The sequence below is a fragment of the Pelobates fuscus genome, chromosome 1 (genome assembly GCF_036172605.1).
Source record: "Pelobates fuscus isolate aPelFus1 chromosome 1, aPelFus1.pri, whole genome shotgun sequence".
NCBI classification, from domain to species: Eukaryota; Metazoa; Chordata; class Amphibia; order Anura; family Pelobatidae; genus Pelobates; species Pelobates fuscus.
The window spans coordinates 114,737,442-114,749,766 of record NC_086317.1 but is presented as its reverse complement, the minus strand read 5'-3'; the positions used below and the strand labels follow the sequence as shown (position 1 = coordinate 114,749,766).

Genomic DNA, 12,325 nt, shown 5'->3' with positions numbered 1-12,325 from the left:
TTATTTTCTTAAACATGTTTTCATTACAATGTTCAAATTATATAAATCAAGTTTATGTGATCTGAGCCAGAGGCTGTTTAACTTTGCTTAAAATTATGAAATGTCCACTTTTAAATATATTATATCATGCAAATTAGAATTGGGGTTTTAAAGCCAAACCTTTTTAAAATTTGGTCTCCTATGTTTGTGTTCTTTCTTTTTTTCAACTGTAAGCTTGTATATGATTAGAAATATTTGACATGGTATGCCTTATACAGTGGCGTAAATACAGGGGTCGCAGCTGCGACCGGCCCCCATTACTTCAGGGTGCCCGGCCGCCCTGCGGACCCCTGGGCCCGGGTGCCGGCCACACTTGATGGTGCCCATCGGGTGGCCCATGCTGTTATGGATTTCCAGTGGGCCCGGTCAGCACTGCGGCGTTTTAACAGCGCAACCGGGCCCCCTGAGATTACATCAGACGCTGGGAGAAAGTGACTGCCGCGGTCACTTCTCCCAGCTATCAGACAGAGCCGCGCGGGAGGAAGAGAGAAGAGTGTCAGAGTGTGAACTCTGACCCCAATCAGGCTGAGCCACCACTGGACCCCAGGGAAGTCACCCTCCTGCATCTAAAAGGTAGGAAACAGGAGGGCGACTAAAATATTTTGTTTATGTGTGTCTTTGTTTATATGTATGTTTGTGTGTCTGTATGAATGTTTCTCTGTCTGTGTGTGTGTATGTTTGTATGTGTGTGTATGTATATATATATATATATATCTATATGTGTGTGTGTGCATTTTATGCATGTATGTGTGCTTATATGTATATGAATATATGTGTATCTGTGTGTATGTGTGTGTGTGTGTATGTATGTGTCTGTATGTATGTGTGTTTGTTTGTTTGTATGTGTGTGTGTGTGTACAGTGGCGTACATACAGGGGTTGCAGCTGCAACCGGGTCCGTCACTCCAGAGTGCCCGGGTGCCCGACACCTTATTTTGGAGGGGGTGGGGGGCCCACAGATCAATTTTCGCACTGGGGCCCCATGGATAGTGTGTACGCCACTGGTCTTATACCAAACAATAAAAAAAAAAAAATCTAAATACCGTAAAGTAATGTAATGACAGTAATGAAGTAATCATATAACCAATTTATCAACACTACTTGTTCACGGGTCCTTAATCCAGAGACATAAAATCCCACTTGTCTTAAACCCTGCACAGTAATGGATCTTGTGATCTCCCGTTGTTTTCTACATAGTCTTGTGGCCTTTTTGTCACCATCCCCCCAGTTTGTCCTGATGTGATGCTATTGGCATTTTAATGAAATTAATAGTATTTTTAGAATTAGTTTTGATTATAATGATACATCACAATAATATCTTAAATGCTAAAAAAGTCTAAACTCCAAACATATTGTTATGTATTTAGGTTTTTACCTTATGTGAAATGTTGTACTATACACAAATTCTCTTTTTTTTATGAAACCTTCTTAAAACCTTGTATCATTGCTGATAAAGGTTGAAGGGTTAAGAATAGTGTCATTACATGTTTTGATTTTTTGAATCTAATACGGACATCAAGTTGCAGCGACATTAATCAATACTAAGAGTCCTTGCAATGTAATGAACAAGGGAATGTCATGTGGAGAACAGTCATAGCTGTATGGATTTGTAACACTTTGACTTCATTAATGCTTATTAACATGTCTATCTGCAACGTGACATATAAAATGACTGTGCTTTCAATTAATTTCTCAGCCTTTCTGTGCTGGGTTTTCACAAATATGTATAATAGTATAAACTATAAATTTTATAAATATACCCTCAAAACAAAATAGGGCTTTTCTAAAACAAAACCGTTGGAAGCAGAAGATAATACTAGAAGCCAAAGACAATCTCAATTTAAAAACATTAATTTTTCCTCCAATGCATAATGTATTTCTCTCTCAATTCCTTTTCTCTGACCTCATCTCCATTTGCACACCTGAATCTGTCCCTTCATCCTGCTCATTCTTTTTTTTTACACTATTTATTTAAAGTTTTTGTCCAAAGTTTCGGGTCACATACAATAACTTCGGAATAAAACATACTGACATAACAGTGTTAGAATAATTTCACCCTGTTATATACAAAATGTGTCACCGTAAAAGAAGATATACCAATATAAATATTTTGTGGATATTCAATATAATCAATGTAAATGGGGTCATGGCTAGGTTGAATACATACCCTCTATATACCAAAACAGATGCTTAAATATAGAAACCTATATCCAAAATATGTTGTGCCTTTACTCAATAGACTGATATATCAAGCCTTTGGGATAGGACCTGTCAGCTTATATTCTTCCCCCAGAACAAATATATATATATCTCCATTAGACACCATGCAATGTAGGGAGTTTTCAATGTATGTTGTGTAAGAAGCCCTTGTGGGAATGGTGTCATGTTGCAAATTGGGTTAAAAGAAAGAGTGTTGGAAGGTCTGTCCAGAAAGTATCCAGCCATGTAATAGAAAGAATAGAGACATTTAAAACACAAGAAACATTGCACATAGGACAATGACGCCTCAGTCCCCTTCAAAGTTGGCACCTTCGGACCACCTTCGGATAGGTGCAATTGAGTGGTTATTAGCAGTCCAATCTTTTTTTTTGCTTTTAATATATTGTATGCCCTTCAAATTGCACTTATATTATCTCCTCCACTTCTGCTTAGCTCTTTCACTATTCACATGTGCTTACCTACAAACTTTCTTTACCTAGTAGTTGAATAATAATCTAGGTTAAACCTAGTCCACCAAGTTCACCAAGTTCAACCCTTAATTTCCAATTATGCCACACAAAGGGGAACAATACTTTTTCACTCCTATTCTTTGTCCATTAAATTATTTAGTGCGTTTGCCTCTAGTTCTACCTCATATATTCATAAAGCACGACATCAATTATTATTTACAATTGTTATTCATTTTTACTTGTTGCGCTGTAACATACATAAATGCATGTTGAGTTGTTTTTTATTACTTTGTGTAAAAAAAAAACTTAAATAAAAAAACAATCTCTTTGTCTGAGCACAAGTTAAAACCGACCATTTTGCCTTGAACAGATCACTAGTGTAAAATCGTGCTGTATGCTGACAATATTAATTTTCCACTAGAGCGTGTCTGCTCCCAATCTCGCATAAATTTCATACATTGTTTGTTTCCTCATCCTGCAAATTTTACCTTTCATAATTTCATAATTACATGCAGATTGTACAAGATTACAAGCAGGTCGTCATCGATTTTTGTTTCTTTGTGTCTAAAACTAGTATTTGTCTAAATATTCGTCCATACCTACAACGCAACATTGGAGAGGATCAGACAGAGAGTACCTGAGACTGTATAGAATACTATGCAAATCAGGTCACTGGGGACACATATTTGCTGAAAAAAGGTGGCATCCTGGAGGAACTCTCTCTGGCTTGATAGACATCTTTGCAACTGTACTTAAAGAGGTTCCCAATGTTAGAGGACAGTTGGAAGGTAGTTGCAAGGGCAGAAATAGACTTGCCCAGAGGTACACACATTGAAACATTAACTTTACAGGTAGCCTTTCTTTGGTGCAGCTGAACTCCAGAGAAAAGAACCCAGGTCAATGGAACAGGAATCCCTAATCAGGATATCCCCTCTGGATCCAAGATTTTATTAGGTATGTCTATATGCTTGTGTTAACCACAATACCGCACTGCAGAATATGTTGGCTCTCTATATGTAAAATATATTATTTTTTAAATTGTTCCTGCCTTTGTGTAGTCCTCTGTGTTGGATGTTCTATGCTTTGTGACTTCAGTATCTTATTTCCCATTTTCTCCTGACTATTCCTCAGTGCTAGTATAGGTTTCAAAGCTCCACATTCTGAGTACTAATGTCCAACTCGTAAAAAAGAGATAAGAAATTCCTGTTAAGTTATTACAGGCAATGTTGTTATTTAATAAGTCATCATGCTGCTTCCTTCAACAGGACCTCTTATAATGGATGAGCTCTAGGCAGTACCTATTTAACATTGGCTAGTACGTATCTACAACGTTTATCTCTGAAACTCACTGCAATCAATTTTTAAGAGGAACATTGTTTTTCACTCTAAATTCTGTTATTGTGTTTAGTTTGTAATGTGAATACATTGGCTATAAACAAATGATATCCATATATACGGTACATATACAAGTATGGCGGGAACCACTCACTCGACAAATGAGTTCTATTTACTTGCCTTGGTGTAGATCACAGGCCAAAAATGTGCAAACTACAAAGCAGAGCACGTACAGTACTGATTGCAAGGAAAAACGGCTGTATTTATTAAAAACAGCTCTACAAACTGTTGCTTGCAAATCCAATATCAACTTTTCAGTCCATAACTTGGACTTTTATTAAGACAAAGCTTTTTTTACAAGGTATGCTTTTATTCATTTAATGACTTAATATTACAATACCATTTATTAATTTGTTTGTTTTTCTTCACTGCTGCCTAAAATATTATTTACACAACCTCATCTAATACAAGCCCAGTGTTTATTCATATCTGTTGCCTTCCACATTTTGTGTGTTGTATTTTATTTGTATGACTGTGGTGGAGAGATGGCTCGTTTTCTACGTCTTTGTCGTCATTGAAATTCAGGTAAGCGCCTGATCTCTTTACTTAACTTTTTCTTATCATATATCTATTATATAATGATATTGATACTTGTTGCATATACGTTAATTTTTGTAAAGACTCAAAGCAATCCAAACTTTTTTAAAAATACAAATTAATCTGAAGTTAATAAAGCCCACTTACCAAGTTAACTTTAAACGCCTTCGAGCACCATATTAATCTGCAATGTTTTATTCCTTATCTTATGTGGAACTGATCACATAATGAATTATTTAATAGAAATAATTTCTAGCTTTTTAATAAAGGAAATTGCTTCCCGTGGATTCTTAAAGTCCCGAAGCATTTTAATTTGTGTTTATTGTTTTTTTTTTATTCACCCAGTTAATATCATTGCAATGCATGCTGGGGTGAAATATTCAAGGGGGTTTAGCAAAGGCTTACTTACATCTGCTGCGTGGATCAGGTAGTGGGAGCTGCCATCAAATACTGCAACAAAAAAGGTATTTAATGCAAATTACACCCAATGTCAATTATTCCCTCAGGGCTTTTAAAGTCTAAGGTTGTGGAAACGTTTTAAGAAATTGTTAGACTGATGCACCATTCTCCTAATTGAGTTACCAAATCAATGGCAGAACTAGATGACCAACTTAGCTTCCGTTAAAAGCTATGTTTCACATCAGGAAATAGACTAATAGAGAAAAGAGAAAATATGTGCAAAGAGTCGTGGGAAACTATTGCTCAAGATGGCGGCACCCATTACACAGTGCCTTTGGCTGTTGTAAGCAGCTTATCATTTCCCGTAGCTGAAGATATTGGCAGAGGAAACTGCAATTGTGTTTACTGTGATGAAAAAAAGAAAACTGCGTATATGTATATATTTTCAATCTGTAGTTGAGAGAGGGGCTTGAGGCATAAATACTAGTTTCTCATCCCAACCTCCCAACGCTCCACGGTCAACAATATCCCCTTCTTAGTCATCTTTTAACCCTTCTTTGCCATTGTGAGCCATCTTTCAGACTCACAAGTTGGTTTTTGGGGCTGGTTGGGTACGACAGCACTGATTTACACAACCCTTTGCTTTAACTGCTAACGTTCAACAATTGCGTTCAAACCCACATTTATTACTGCCTTTGTTTGTCTGTCTCTCATTTACATACCTACATACGTGTAGTCCATATTTTAAGGATTATGAAAAACAGAACCTGTTTCTCTTGACAAAATTCACTAACATAGCCAGACAGAACACATTTGAAATTGCTGTCAGTTTTGTTGATAACATACTGAACAATAGGATATTAGTTATTTAATTGGCTGAGATTTAATATTATGTGTTTATAATGCTAAACCGAGCTTTTCTTTGCTAGAGGAGGCTTAGAATGGTAACACCATATATTGTAATACTCAAATTAACCAATGCCAGAGGCATATGTTTTCTCTAAAATAAGTTTTCTTTTTTTTCTTTGTTTAAATTGAAACTCTTACAAAACAGCCAGTTTTATTTACTAATTATCTTGTATAATTGCATGCTTGCCAGCAGGCCTATCAAACTCCACAGTATATTGTTATGTTTTTAATACAATATTTTGCTCCATTCAATGTGTCTAGGGCAGTCGAATATGTTGTTAACTAAGTGACAATAACTATTGATATCTCATATTATATAGCTCTATAATAACTACATCAAGGTGGGCTCTTTAAAGGGGATGACAATATTTAAAAAAAAATTATTTTTAATTTATCAACAATGGTTTATTTGACACTAAACAGCATATTATGGCAAGTTTAAAAGCAAAATGCAAAATAGGGTTTAAAAAAAGCCATGCTCTAAATAAGGTAAAGTTGGTGAATATTTTTAAATTAGATAATTTGGCCTAAATTTTGTTACTCAGTTTTAAATACAGCATAATTAAAGGGACATTATAGGCACTCAGACCACTTCATCTCATTGAATTGCATAAGTATGTCCAGCTTCTAGAAAATCACCATATGGGATGGTTAAGGCGCTTGCGACACTTGCCCCCATCGGCTTATGTCGGTGTAGGAGGCGTGCAACCCAGAGCCAAGGGACCTTGATGATGGAATCAGGTAACTGTATATTCCATGGGGGAAGTTCCCACAAAGAAAGGGGGAGGGGAGGGGTGTGGGGGGAGAGGTGGGATAGAGGGCAATGAATGCAGTGTTAGGAATACAATTTTTTTTATTCCTAACACTATATTTTCCCTTGAATTGATTAGTGCATAAACTCTACTGTTTACTATTAATTACCAAAGTTCCAAAAGCCACTGATTTGGCATAAGCTATAGATTTTTATTGCAAAGTGCTGCAAAATAAGCTCGCACTATATAAATACCAATAATAATAATAATAAATTTACATAGTCTTGCAAAAAATGCTACTTTAGTCTGAAATAGCTCACCTTAAAGCTCTTTATGACTTTAACTGGGATGGCAGAACAATTGACTATTTGGGAGGGAAGATTACTCACTCTCTGGATGATCTAATTAATTCTAATTATCTAAGTCTCCTAGATGAATTCAGCAAATATTTTAAGAAATGGAGTAAGATCGAACTATCATGGATCGGTAAAATTGAGTCAAACAGAGCATATTGGCTCCCAAAACTGATATATTTGTTCAGAATGATCCCAATAAGAGTGAGCAATAAAATCTTGAGTGCTTTCCAAATTGCCATTTCTAGGTACATATGGTCAAACAAGATACCTAGAAATTCACAGAAAATTCTCAAAAAACAGGAAAGAATGGAGGCCTTGGATTTCCAGACATACTCGGCACTCACGATGCTTGTATGTTAGGCCATTTTCTAGCATGGGATAAAAATATTTGTTACGTAAATTCATGGATAGATCTAGAAGCGCAAGAGCTTAAAATAGATGAACCTTATGAGTGCTTTTGGATAGACCAAAGATGCCCAATGTAGAAAAGCACTCTAAATCCAATTATTAAAGCAACACTTACTACAATTTTTAACAGTAGGAAAAATGTAAACTAATTAATGGTTTAGCAATTTCCTCCCCTATAGACATGCGCTATTATTGATGTTTTACATATTCATAAACCCTTGAAAAGAATATCTCGCTCACTTAAATTCCTTATCTCTGAAACTTTAACTAAAGATACCCCGATGTTAAAGTGGGAACTCGATATAAAAAAATCATTCAATGTACATCTCCGGAAACAGAGTATAAAAGTGACCAAACAAAGTACCCACTGCGTAAATTTGAACGAGCTCTATTATAAAGTACTATACAGGTGGTACTTGGTTCCCATTGTATTAAATAAAATACATAGCGACCATTCCGACCAATGTTGGAGATGTAGATCCGCTAGAGGATCTCACTTACATATTTGGTGGGAATGCTCTGGACTGTACAATCTTAAAATAAACCTTACAAGATTAATAACGGAAAATTTAGAGAAAGATTTTTCTTTGGCTTCATATCATTTTTTGTTCTGTTTAGAACTTCCCGGTAAGAAACCTCCTTTTTACCTAATAAACCATATTATGTTAGCTGCAAAAATTTGCATAGCTAGGAATTGGAAAAAACAAGGTAATCAAAATTGATATGAAGTAATAAACCAAAAAAAAAATATCAATGGTCTATGGAGAAGGGATTTTATGCGAAGAACAACCAAATGAACCTATTTATCTAAATATGGGATAAATAGTAATGCTGGAGTTTCCTAAATGACTAATATCTGGGAAGATAAAATTTAGAATACCGTGGTACCGTGTACCGAATTATATTATGTACCGTATACCGAATTATATTTTGTAACTGTACGTACAAACCCCCCCTTAACATCCCCCCCTGTGTAGGAATGAATGTAGCAAGAAGTATGAATGATGGATTGTATGTATTTGGGTAGAAAATATATTTTTTTAATGGTATAAATTGCATTAATGTTATATATGTATTAACAAGGAAAATGTAACTGTATGTTTTATCTTAATTTTGTAACACCAATGCTCAATAAAGACAACAGCAAAAAAATCCATGTAAGAATGTTAAATGGTATATATGTATAAGACCATTTTATTCTGAATATTGATATTATATATATTTCACCTCTGAGGCATGCCATTCTAGTACCTTGCTATAGTTTCTGTTATTACTTCAGGCTGCATGGATAAATTATTTGCGTTTTCAATTACTTTCCTGTATTTCTCCCAAGGGTTCCCCTCATCATCAGTTTGAGAGCGCTGCTATTATACCTTGCATATCAATGCAGTCTGCCGTCCTTCTCAGCATCCCTGAACTGCTCCTAAACAAATCATTTATGCCACACGTTCATGTTTTAATAGCTCTATGGCCAAAAACATTAAAAGCATTGGAAAATCATATAAGTGTGCTATAAACCATATGGTATTTGTTCTATACAGAGTACTACCCCAATATTTTAAGAGGCTTTTGTTTACATCTCTATGATGGGAACAAAAACCAGCTGATGAGTAGCTTGCTGTGCACATGCGTGTGTACCCACACTGAGCCGTGTACAAACTCACAATAATTTAGCAGTGAAATGAAATGCATTCTGGGTTCTCAAATGATACCTCACTACAGGTGTGTGCACATTTGCTCCACATGACCACACTGGAGAGAGATTTGTTAGGGCACTATATATTTCATTCTCTATATCTGGCGATATATTTGTTAGTATTTTGTATAGGTCAAACACTAAATGCCACCTTGAGGATCCACAGCATCCTTGGATTGAATGTTTAATGTTTGGTTGAATGTTACAATGCCCCTCTAGAAAATGATAATGTAACATATTTATTTAATGATAAACAGTCCTGGGGTTTACAGGACATTGATGCTGATAGAATACACATTTCTACAGGCAAACACTCAACCAGGCTGGTTATAGAAGACAATATATCTCTGATGAAGATTACACATGATAAGAATGTTTGCTACCTTAAACTGCAATAAATGACCCTAAATCCCATCATACACCAGCAAATAACTCCATTCTGTGAGGTTTAATTATTACATTTATAATTATTACTGTCTATTGAATATGATAATATATGAAATATATGAATATATGAAAATTTGAAAAAAAATTGCTATGGTGGGGGGGGGGGGGTTAACCTGTTTAACCCCTTAAGGACCAAACTTCTGGAATAAAAGGGAATCATGACATGTCACACATGTCATGTGTCCTTAAGGGGTTAATGGGGTTTGATTAATTGACTACAGCTCCTCATCTGAGGAAACTGAACTTTTGGAATACAGTGCTTAAACGCCTTTTGGTCTTGTCGTGTTATGTCTTCCTTAATATAATAACATACTTAGTTCTTCTCATTTATGGACCAGAGCCAGAATTGTCTTTTATTTAAGGATAAAAAGTAATTGAAAAATTTTTTTTTTGCTACACTTCACTTATGTATACACATCTCATACATTGATTGCTATTTTTCATTTTCTTGTTGGGAATAAATGAGTTAAGGAGACTTACCAGATTACCTGGTCACCCTGAGTTCTGAAGGTCAGTTTCAGGTCTTGGCTATTCATAGATGGCAGTGGCTAATGATTGATTGTTTTTATTCCTCCTGTAGCCAACTCTGTTTCCTATTCCATTGCCCAATATTCTAATTCAAATCCCATGATCACAATCCACATCTCGACAAATATACCACAAGATCACATAGAGAATCAACAGAATGGCAAAAATGAACAAAGCTACAAGAATAGCCTTGGTCACCGGAGATATGAAGGACTGCATGGCACCTAAAGGGTTTGACAGAGAAGATTAGTTGGTAATTATTGTGATTAATGAAGCGTTTGCTAACCGAAGGGTTCTCTTACGAGCATACAAGTATCGTAGAGCAAGGTATTAACTATAACCTGTGGATCATCTGCAATGCTTCGTGTCAAGTTGATAGAGATGAAGAAATGGTGCTTACGCATGTGACAAGAAAAAAGAGAAAGAAAACGACAACCCCTCAACACATAGATTCAAAATCTGCTCTGCACACGTCCATCTGAATCTCCAGCACGAATGATCAAAGCTTCAACAAGAGCAAAGAAAAGAACCGTGCAGAGGAAACTTAATGATGCTAATAATCCAGCCATGGGAGCAGCATTGATTCTTCTGCCTTCGTCTATTCAGTTACCCAGCTGAGAAGGTGTGCATTCAAACTTCAAGGAAATAAAAATAGAAGTAAGGGAAGCAGAAGGAAGTCATCTCCTGGACTTATTTCCAATAGAAGCCATTGGCTGGGGTTGAATGAAAGGTGGTAGAAAACTTGCGAGAGTCATTAAAGTTGGAGAAGCAATGGGTTAGAAGGTCAAATGTACAGCAGTGCACCTCTGGACTCTTAATTGCAAAAAATATGAAGACCATTAGACAATTTGGGTAACACTAATACGATCATGGTCCATGCAGTTGGTCTGCATGTGTCAGGCAGCGGTTTAGTGTGTGTGTATGTAGAGGAGCCTTCCATATGTGCTGTATGTGAGACTTCAGTGTGTGTATATGTCTGCAGCTAGGCTGCTGCAGACTAAAAGCTAGGTTGATTAGTATTCCGCCCAGCAAAGTGTCTCCCTCCCTCTCCTACCTCAATATCTCACTCTGCCCCCCTCCACCCTTACTGGCTGCAAAACTCCTCCCCTGATTCTCTGTCATTCAGTCACTAAACTCCCCACTCCCCCGTCCGATGGTGTCATTATTATGTTATGTTTAGACAGCATGCTGCAGGTTACAATATAAATACATCAACAGAGATTGGGTAGACTGAAACCATGAAAAGCTCACGAGACAAAACAAAGTCTATTACAATAGGGACCCCCCTCTGTGAAATAAAGGTTCACTAATCAGAAATTAAAAGAATAGAAAAAGCTAAATCGGACACACACATAAATACTAATTTAACTTCATTTAGCATGTAGGCAAGAAAAGTTATATGTTTTGCAATGTTATGTGGCTGTTACCTTTTTTTTTTTTTTTTTACGTGAAACACAAAATTAATTATTTTTACCATTTCCGTGCCAAAGGCATGAACAACACATATGATTGTTATTGGAGGCACCAAAACGTAAGAGATGAATAAGATGGAAAATATATATATATATTTCTTTTTTTATATAGAAAATGAAATCTCTTTGTGATTCATTTGTTTGTTTCTATCACATATATATTGAAATATTTGTGTCCGTTGCGGTGTCCTACACTATCTCCATCTAGTGGATATATAAACCCCTTGCTACCAATAACCCCAATTAATCTCTTGATGTAATCAGGTTCATGGTTCTCAGATCTTTCTTGTGAGTGGCTGCTTGTTTTTGTGTCATAAAATGTATTATTAAATGACAATATCATGTGTCTCACGCCTAGGAAATAGTAATTCCGCGCTCATCTGTATAATTCCTGAACAAGAATTAGGTAGGTTTGAGGTTGTAGGACTAACCATGATACTACAGATATTTGTAATCTTCGTTTCCTTTAGGCTGTCTGAGCTCCATGGGGAATGCAGTTCAAAACCATTCTTGGTTTTTCATTCTATTTGCTAATGTGTTAAACTCCTATTTTTTTTCCCATATTCTGAATATTTAGTCAAATAAAATTCCTGAAAATTCACATTACATGTAAATAGATTTTCACTGTTTAGGACTGTATTTCAAAGAAAATAAACATAAATGATTTATTTCTATTAGTGTAAGCACTTGAGCAAGATGTGCACATATGTTAAAATAAA

General features: G+C 35.9%; 1 long non-coding RNA gene across 1 annotated transcript in view; it reads right to left on the bottom strand.

The window, feature by feature from the left end:
- The window catches only part of LOC134607274 (uncharacterized), a 62,001-nt gene extending 50,900 nt beyond the window's left edge, over positions 1-11,101 (bottom strand). The window contains exon 1 of the long non-coding RNA XR_010090680.1: positions 10,087-11,101. This is a non-coding gene — a long non-coding RNA (uncharacterized LOC134607274). The remainder of the gene's footprint in view (positions 1-10,086) is intronic.
- Between the last annotated feature and the right edge of the window lie 1,224 nt (positions 11,102-12,325).